General features: G+C 33.9%; 1 protein-coding gene across 6 annotated transcripts in view; it reads right to left on the reverse strand.

Moving 5' to 3' along the window:
- CDIN1 (CDAN1 interacting nuclease 1) overlaps positions 1-10,000 on the reverse strand; it is a 202,128-nt gene that overhangs the window by 130,395 nt on the left and 61,733 nt on the right. The gene's annotated exons all lie outside the window — the stretch shown is intronic.

Here is a 10,000-nt window from a genome sequence, read left to right on the forward strand (position 1 = left end):
ATCAAAAAAAAAAAAGAAAAAAAAAATCCCTGAAGTATAAAATGGAATTATGAGTAATTGTAGCAAAAAAAAAAGCTATAAATTTCCATAGTACATACATAAATAGGTAGACCAAATACTGCTGTTGTTTTGTTATTATGAGATAAAATAAATTAGTAAAAAAAATCAGGAAACTGAGTCCATCCTCCCATTCTATGTAGCTTTGATAACACAATAATTAATTTCTTCTCATAAAGTGTATCATAAGAAGTATTTCAAGAGGTTTCAGGATTCCCGAAATTATCCGAGAATTCGATTTTCAAGAGTAATTAAGAAGGGTAAATTAATTCTTTCATATGTTTCAAATAACGATTTATTGGAATACTACTGCTCATCACTACAAAAATCACTATCATCTGAGTGTCTATTATGTACCAAACACTATGCTAGGTAATTTACAAAACCATCTTTAATCTACATAACACTGAAAACTAGATGTTATTATCCATTTTTAAAGAAGAGCAAACTATGGCTCCTGAAGAAGTTATCCAAAGTAAAAGCTAGTATAGGATCGACTAGTATGGAATTCCAACTCAACAGGTGAAAAAAAAAAAATGCACAAATTATAATAGAAGAAATTTAAGTAGAAAGGAGATAAAATTCTAACATCGAGAGGCTAAGCACTTGGGCAATGTCTAAACAATGCTGTTCATTAAATAAGGGAAAGAAGCCTCTGAAATTGGAACACCTGGGTCTCTTGATTTGTTCATTGCTTTTGTTCACTCCTTTGTGCATCTCAGGCACATAATGAGGGTAAGCAGTGGAGCAGAGAGGCATGGGTGATTCGAGTTCAAGTCCCAGCTCTCGCCCTTTCTAACTGTGTGACTAGACTGGGCATTCACCCTGAACTTCTGTTTGTCATACATAAAACTGCAAAATAACATTTGCCTTATCTCTTTTAAAGAGTTGTTGTATAGATATGGGTGGAAAAAGGGAAGGGGATTAAGAAGTATAAATTTCCAGTTATAAAATAAGTCACAGGAATGTAATGTACAGCATAATGAATAGAGTCAAGAACATCATAATAGCTATCTATGGTGATAGTTACTAGATTTATTGTGGTGATCACTTTGTAAGGTACATAAATGTTTTAACACTATGTTGTACACCTAAAACTAATATAATATATGCCAAATATAATTAAAAATAAAAAAGTTTAAAATAAATTTTAAAAAAGTTGTATTGGTCAAATAAAACATATCAAAACTTTTTTAAACAATAAAGTTTTATTCAAATGTTTTATGGGTATCTACAAAATTTCTTAATATCTTCTCAATCTTAGATCATAAGTAAATGATAGATACATTATCAACAAAATATGTAATTCAAGTTAACTAATATTTATGGATGTGAGACTCGGGGATGAACCGAGGCAAGGAACACAGTCCACCATTTTGTATTAGTTATATAAAATCTCTCCTTAGACTGAAAGACAAAGATGAGAAGTTGGAGGTTGAATGGCTTAGTGAAGAAGACAAATAATTTACCTACACACACTATTCAGTTTTAGCAAGAGTAATTTGGCAATCTCTATTAAAATACAAAGCTTAACTTGCGTACAACAATGTCACAGATCAACCATGATCCAAAAGACCAAGGCATGGGACCTGAATGAAGTAGAAGTTATCTTCCACCAGCAAAGGAAATCTACTCAAAATGTTACATTTCATGTCCTTACAAAGCAAAAGAAAGTAGCTCATATTGTCTGTGTCTTTTTATGTGATTAATGAATAAATACTATTCATATTTTCTAAGAATGTGGTTCATCAAGTTTCTCAAGCAAAAATATTTACTCTAAAAAAAGAGTTACTTACAAAATAAAGCAGGAAAAAAAAATGTTACAATTATTTCTTTCTTAAACATATTAGCATCTTTTCATGAATTAGGAGAAAGTGGAATTCCTAAATTCTCAAACCATGACGTAATATTGGTTTTATTGATTCTCTGTACAATTTGTGGGAGTACCCAATCATTATTTTGACAGTTTTATCATAAGGTAATAGACTTCCTTTTAGATAATTGCAGTTACCACATTCAATTTCAACCTTCCATAGGATTTTTTCTTAGATACAGCTTTACTGTCAGTCCTAGATCACATTACTTTCTTTTTATAGCTATACACACAAAGCATTTTAGGCGTTACACCTAATTATGTCAGCACAATAACAATTTAAAAGCTCATCATTAAGAAGTAAAGGTTAAGTACTTATATGTTAAGACTCCTTTTTATAAAGACATATAGTGCTATATGACATAAGTAAATGAATTACAGAAGCACTTAAAAGTCTGAGAGTTACAGAAAATAAGACCTCTTTTCGGATAAACTGGGAAATTTGATGAGCTTGTATCTCGGCAATAACATTTATGAACTACAAGGCTGACTTATAAGCTTTCTGGCTCATGAAAACTATTCAACCATACAAGTTTCACAACACAGAGTTGTGTGGCAAAATAATTTTTCTCCTACGGAGGCAGTTTAGTTAATTGTTAAGAGCATGGGCTCTAGAATCATATTGTGGCTACTTATTGGACCTGGGGCATGTCACTTAAGATCTCTCTGCCTTGATTTCCTCAACTGTAAATAGGGATATTAATACAACTTGTTTCATAAAGTTGTTCTGAGCATTAAATATCCAAGTCTGTAAAGCTCTTAAAGTACCTGGCATATACTATGTGTTATATAAACATCAGATATTATTATTTTTGCTTACTTGAATTACCTTAAGGAGCTAATAATTAAATAAAGACATAAAGAAAGATCAAAACAGAAAGGTGATCTAAAATAGTAGATAAGGAGGCAGAAATACAATGGGAGCCAAGAGATGAGGTACTAGTGGATGAGGGAGTATGGGGCATTCCAATTCCAGAAGAAAAAGCAAATTTAAAGTTCAGAAGTTCTTTGTCGAAAGAATGAATTAGGCTAAAAGGAACTCTTAAAGACTGATGCCAAAACTGGTATCCAAGGCTTAAAAGTAAATGGGAGAAAACAGGACAGGATTCAACGAGAGGCACAACAATTAAGAACACTATTCGGACAACCATGCAGTCTCCTAATGGGTGTGTATGTGTATGGGTGGGTTGATGGCAGGTGTTGGCAAGGATGGGGTCAGATAATGGCCAGTAGACAGTGGAAGAGAGCAACTGCAAAGAGTCCAGGCTTAGTGGCAACTGAGCTTTTAACCCCTCTGGAAAAATAAGCCACGATAATTCTCAATTTAGTGCAGTTCATCATTTGGGGAGAAGGAAATCACTTGATTTTCCACTCCATAATTTCCACATTCCACTTCATAATTATAAATTATTAGAGATAATGATGGTGTCTTAATAGGCTCAGGCAAAAATTCTGCCCCTCCCCCAGTCAATTTACCTGATTTAAAAATATGTAAAATAAGACGTAGCTCTGTAATTAAAAGGGGGAAACTATGCAATATAATTTGACATCCAAATTAACTACATCTCTCAAGATAAACAAAAAGTGTTTCTAGTAAGTGATCATGTTTGTAAAGGAGAAAAACAAAGCAACATGGTCTGCAATAAATATTCTGGAATGATCAAAAATGCCAATAATCAATATCTCATAGACTACAAAATAAATATTGACCAACAAAGAGTTTTTCTTATGTATCAATCTATGTAAATAAAGTATTTTTTTAAGTTCTAAGAAGATTCTACTTTATGGCAAAATTTTAAAATCATTGTCCTTAAAGAGAAAAAAACATTACATGCAATCAGGGGCATATCAGAAAATTTAGCATATTTAAGCACTCTATACATACGAACCAATTTTTACTTCCAGATCCTTCTTGAGACAAAAGTTCAGGGGGAGGAGGGAAGAGGGGCAGTGGTGAGGATTATTTCTGTCAAAATCAAGCGACAACTTGTCATCAGTTCTTGGTTACTCTCTCAGGTTGTGAATCAATCCTGCAATATCTTTGGTTCTTCTCCAACTACAATCTCACCATCTTCCCCCTCTGCCCCTAACAACCTGTTCGCTGATCAATTTGTTTTTTGTATCTTAAAAATTTCCTCCCAAGTTGTTGAGAAAAATTTAAGGCGAGGAATATTAATCAGTAAAAGTTTTCTATAGTTAGTGGAATTTAGAAGAAGTTCAGTAAGATATCAACATTAATAGCCAAGGTAGGTTATTTTTTAATTTCAAGTAACCATCCTCTGCTTATCCCCACGATCATGGATAATAGAAAGTTTAGTAAATGCCACTGTATATAAAGCATAGTTGGAATCTAATTTCCAATTCTGAGCTTCTTGAATGACAAAAGCTTTCAGTACAATCATTATCATTAATATTTATCATGCAATGAACGTGCTCCTGTACTTTTGTAAACTAGCGAAAATAAGTCATTTTCTCACTCCACCAGTTGTAAAAAGCAAGCCTATAAATAGATACAAGAAAATGCCCACCCATACATACAATTTTTATTAACAAAAGCTGAGGATCCAAAATAACCTCAAATTCCTACCCCTGGGATTTCACCTGAATTGTCTAGACTAGCAAGCTCCAAGGATAGAACAGGACACAATTGCGCTTTCAAGAAATGGAAAACATCAAATGATGTAGAAACTTGGAAATCTTTTCATTAAGACTTAAAATGTTTTAAAATTATGTAAAAGGTGGAAAGCAACCCATGTGTAATGTGTAAGGAAATCATATTTGACATTAAATAAATGTGTAATTAATAAACAAGAGGTTTGTAAAGAGTTGGAAACATTCCCCTCTATACTGAGCCAGAGATGCTCCACGCATTCACTTCCTCTCAATGAGGCACTTACTCCTGGAAGGCGCATTAATTCCTTACATTCAGTTTACCATCATTTAGGGGGCAGAAAAATATAGGGTACTATGCAAATATAAGGTCAAGCATTCATAATTTTAAGAGTTAAATAATTAATTGAATGATTAAGAATCAAATGAGGATTCCCATGTAGAACGAGGAGTGCCTCCTTGCATTTGAAGAGTCTTGGAAAGAACATTCCATCTATGCATGGCTCAAATCTACACTACGCTCCTGAGGAGCCCCAAATTTCCAACTTCACAGAAGCATTCTAGAAGACGTGCTCTGGAACCTCCATTAAATAGCCCAAACTGAATTTAATTGTTTTCCTTCTCCAATTCAAAGCAACTCTTATTTATATTATTATGAGCTACCCCAGTTTGAAATTTCAGATTCATCCTCCTTTCACTTCCTCATCACTAGTATCTAGTAAGTTGCTATGTCCTATAGACTTTACTTCCTCTTTCACTTCTGTTGCAGATACTAATTCAGACTTGTTTTAAATTTTCTAAGAATAATGTAATAGTTCATTAATTGTTCTCACTGTTACATCTGTTACTTCAATCCATTCTGCATAGTGAGTGTTGCAATGTTATCCTCAATCTTTGTTCTTAACTGCTATTATAACACACAGCTCTGTATCATGATCCATTATAAAGTGTATGCAAGTTATTTATAGCTAACACTAAGTAAATTTGTGAGTACTTTTTTCTAAATACATGAAAATTGATTTAGCTATTACTTTAATAATATTACTCATCTTTGTTTTCCAGTATGCTTTCTTGAGCGGAAGAGAGGGGGGTGGAGTTACAGAAAAGTGCTACAAATTATGTAGAATCCTGGTTACCCCTAGGTAAATGATATCCTTCACATCTGTGCTGTTGAAAAGCACTGCTATTTAAAATAATCAGTTGCTTCCTACTGGTTCTTAAGCAGATTGCATGCTTTTCCATTTTCCTTCCTTGGTTCACATAGCTCTCTGTCTTCGATTGTCTTCTCCTACAGCCATACTTCCTCAGTCCATAAAGCCTCCTCTAATTCTACAAATCAGAATATATCTTTCCACCGATTCCTTCCAACATGTTTTCACCTCTAAAAACACATATAGAAGGATAATTATTATGTGTGTGCTTCACATATCCCACTAAGCTGTGACTTCTTCAGTGGAAAGTCTATGAATTTTATTCTTCTTTCCATCTACTGCAATACATAATGTAGCACTCAGGATACAGTCAGCAACTCAAATAGCTCTTGACAAACTGCAGAAGAATAATAAACATGAATTTCAAAGGAATCGATATTCCAGTATTGTTAGTAAGAAACTACTCAAAGTCTAATCAGATCCGAAATCCTACTGGATGCTCTCTCACACTTTCTTCTATTAAACTCTAGAGTTTTAAAGATGATTATACTATGTACTGATGGCCTAGCACAGTGCCTAAAGCTCTAAACCAGTTTGTTTCAAAACTGAAGTTAAGGTCATTCAAAAAGTGAGAACAAAAAATTAGTAATCCCGTTCGATTAAACATAATTTCACTTGAGGGAGAGAAGGAATTACACACATGTTAGGTAGAAGAGCACATCCCCTTAAGGAAATTAAGTAAATTGGTATTCCACAAAACATTCACCTTCACTACAAATTTCATTCAATTATATTATTCATTTTAAAAGAATATTAGTATTTGCAGTGGGCTATCCCACAGCCAGGCAGAATATACTGCTATATGGAAGAAAGAAACAAAGAAAAAAAGCTATGTAAAATCTTTAGGAAATAAATAAAACCACCAGTTTTTAATATGGATAGAGGTATGTTCCCAATGGTTCTTCAGACATTTTAATCTGCCTCACATTCAGACTCAAGGACAGTCAATATGCTTAATTTATAATTTTATTATAATACTAGCTTCCTCATTAATAAGATCTTTTACAAATTATAGCTAATTGATTTTCATGAAAAAAACTATGAACATTTAGATAATCTCCTACCATTTAAGGATATTTCCAGTTTCATATCTACTCCAGTTAGAAAAATCTTTATTAACAGAGTTATCTATAACATGATTCTTAGTAGAAAGTCACATTTCTTAGAGTGACACTCGTTTCTTCATATACTCACTCACACATTTAATACTTGAGACTTAACAGGGAGTGGTGTGTGTGCTAAAATTGGGGAGCACTGAACAACACACACAAAAAAACAAAATCTCTAGCCTTCTTACAAAAGTTAAGATGGTATAAGGTGAGATCCCAGGGGTAGATTATAAAACATAAAACTAAAATTCAGGCTTCCATAGCAACTCGGTAGTCTGTAACTGGTCATCATTTTCCAACGATTCTCCCTGTTGGTGCAATTAAAAAACATGACATAAAATAGGAAAAAATGTATATCGATATTTAAAGAGTTTGCTCAAAATATAAGGATTTTCTCTTTTAAAATAACAGACCCAAATGTAATCTACCTACTACTCATCACTAATCAAAATGCTGTTGGTAACACTGTACGTTTAAAAGAAAGACTTCTGAGTGGGGTAGGGCTCAATTACCTGAACTGATGACAAAATAGTAAAGAGCTCTCCATCTCCTGTTTTTTCCCAGGTCTGAAATGTGACATGAAAATCTGCAATCCTATTCTGACAGCATTTCCCCAACAGGTATTTTAACTGATACTTTATTTACTGTAATGCAGTAAAAGGATCTTGACGAGGAGATGGAAGCCTTGATTTCGAGCACTGCCATTCACTACCATGCCCTTTACCATCCTTTCCATTTACAGTTTCTTAGAGTCTCAGTTTCCTCACCTGTAAATTGGCCTCCTATGACTCACCTACCTCGCTGGGTTATTTCGAGGCCATGGAAAACCATAGAAATGCTAACAATTTCCCCTCAGAACAACCCAACTTCAAATTCCCTTCAGATTTCATGAAGAGAAGGTAATGGCACGATGTGAGTAAACTTCCCTATACTGCCTAATTCAAGAGGAAGAAAAATAACGCAATTCTATTGAACAGACTTAATTTGGAATCTGGGCTCTAGGGTTTGCTTTACGTATAATAATTACAGGACCATAGCCAAGTCACTTATGCTCCCTGAAACTCAGTCTCTATAATGTCTACCGTATCAATATATTAGATTTGTTGTGAGGGTAAGCAACAGTACAGCATAAAAGTACTCTAAAAGACTCTAAAACATGATTTAACCAGGAGCAGTAACAAAGTCAGTACAACAAAATCGTTCTCAAAGTGCTGCTAGAGTTTCTTGTTAACTACTGAGGAACTGTGCAGAATGTACATATCATATTCTAAAAACTACCCCCCAGAAATCCCAACAGTACTTCTTAAGAGGAGATAGTATTAAAGTATATGTTACTAAAATCTATTTAAAGTACCAAAGTATATGTTACTAAAATTATGTGTCCCATTCTATTAGCCATACCTTTTTATGGAAAGAAAAACAATTTAAAACTTAGTATTGATCTAGTGAAAGTAATAGTACACACGTAGTACTCTCCACTCCCAAAGGAATCGAACTTTTCCCCCAATTTCTAATTTTAAAGGAAAAAATTAAAAATACAAACCAAGACTGACTGAGACTTGCAGCTCATTAAAGCTGAGGTGATTTCCCCTATATAGAATTCTATTGATCTCCATAGTCCACACTAGACAAAAAGTGTGGTCAGGGAGGGGGATGATGGATGCCTCTGCCAATAGCACTGAACAAACCTGTTAGCTAATTGCTACCAAAGACAATTATCCCCGCATTGTTTCATAATGGAAACACATTACAAAACTCTAATATACACACAGGGAAATTTGATGATTTGACTGCGGAGCCATGTGCATTGAATTTCATTGCCAAAGGCCAGCCAGGTCGCTGCTGTGAAGGGGAACAAAGTGTCAGAATATAAGCCACATTATCTTAAAGCTCTTACTTTAAGGGGGGGGAAAAAAAAGAGGAAGAAAGAAAGGTGGTGCTGGGGGGGAAGGGGGGGTGGGGGGTGAAAAAGACAAAGAAAAGAAAGACGACCTAGCATTATCGGCAAATTGAATGAATTCTATAACCTGGCAGTAATTTTAACATTTTCTGTTACTTTTATAAAATGATAAACCTCTAATAATGGTTTGCCATATAAGCATAAAAAGATTTTAAAAATCATTTTCCGTCCAGAAGAATATTTCAATAGCTTTTTTGACTGGCAATCAGCCTACTGGCAAGTGTGGAGTTAAAAAGGTAGCTTCACAATAGCCTAGTATGATGATTAAAAATAACATCAAATATCTGTCATGATTTTACTTAAAGGAAAAAAAATCTGACTTTATAACAACTTACAGCAAAACAGCCATTAACCCAACCAATTATAAAAGAAAATGCCTCAAAATACAGTTATTTGATTATACATAATCATAGTGTAATTCAAGCATACAATATTTACATTTGCCTCCTTTCCAAGAAGCCACATTCTTGAAATACCCTTTCCTTGATACGTTTCTAAATATGCTCATGTCCTTCTCCAGTGTATTCATGCAAGACATTTAATCCTAGCATTGGAATTACAGGAATTCTGATATACAGTACACATCAAAATTATGCTCAGTACTACTTAACTCCACTGTATAAAATGATACAAAAGAAAAAGAAAAATGTACTGAAGATGTGCCAGTGTTATAAAGATAAATTAATGGCTACAAAATTTATGATCAACCTATTAACTTCATAATTCACAAGTCAATGAATTCTGTTTTATTGTGTTTGATACTGCTCTACATAGGCCAGTCTACCTGCTTCAGACTATGCTGACTACTATTTTGACAAGACCTGGATAGCAGTAGGTCCAAAGCAATCAGAAGGTTGACTTTGACAAATGGCGGTGCTGCGGTGAAGTTGAAAATAACACACATCCACTTTAATCTCTTTCTTGATTAAATCGAAACCATACCATTCTGACATCATGTGATTTGCTCATGAAGCATCACTGCAGGTTACTTTAGAGGCTACATCTATTGAAATGATATTGAATTTTTAGGAGAAGTACTTAATTCATTCAAATGAAACCTTCACAAGGTAACTGGGCCACCAGTCACTGATAACTGCAAATTCAAAGAAAATCAAAGGAGAAATCCCTGACAAAAAATAAAAAAAAATAAAAATCCAACATGTACTATTGAATGATATTT

The sequence above is a fragment of the Pteropus medius genome, unplaced genomic scaffold (assembly GCF_902729225.1).
Source record: "Pteropus medius unplaced genomic scaffold, Ma_sr-lr_union100, whole genome shotgun sequence".
Lineage (NCBI taxonomy): Eukaryota > Metazoa > Chordata > Mammalia > Chiroptera > Pteropodidae > Pteropus > Pteropus medius.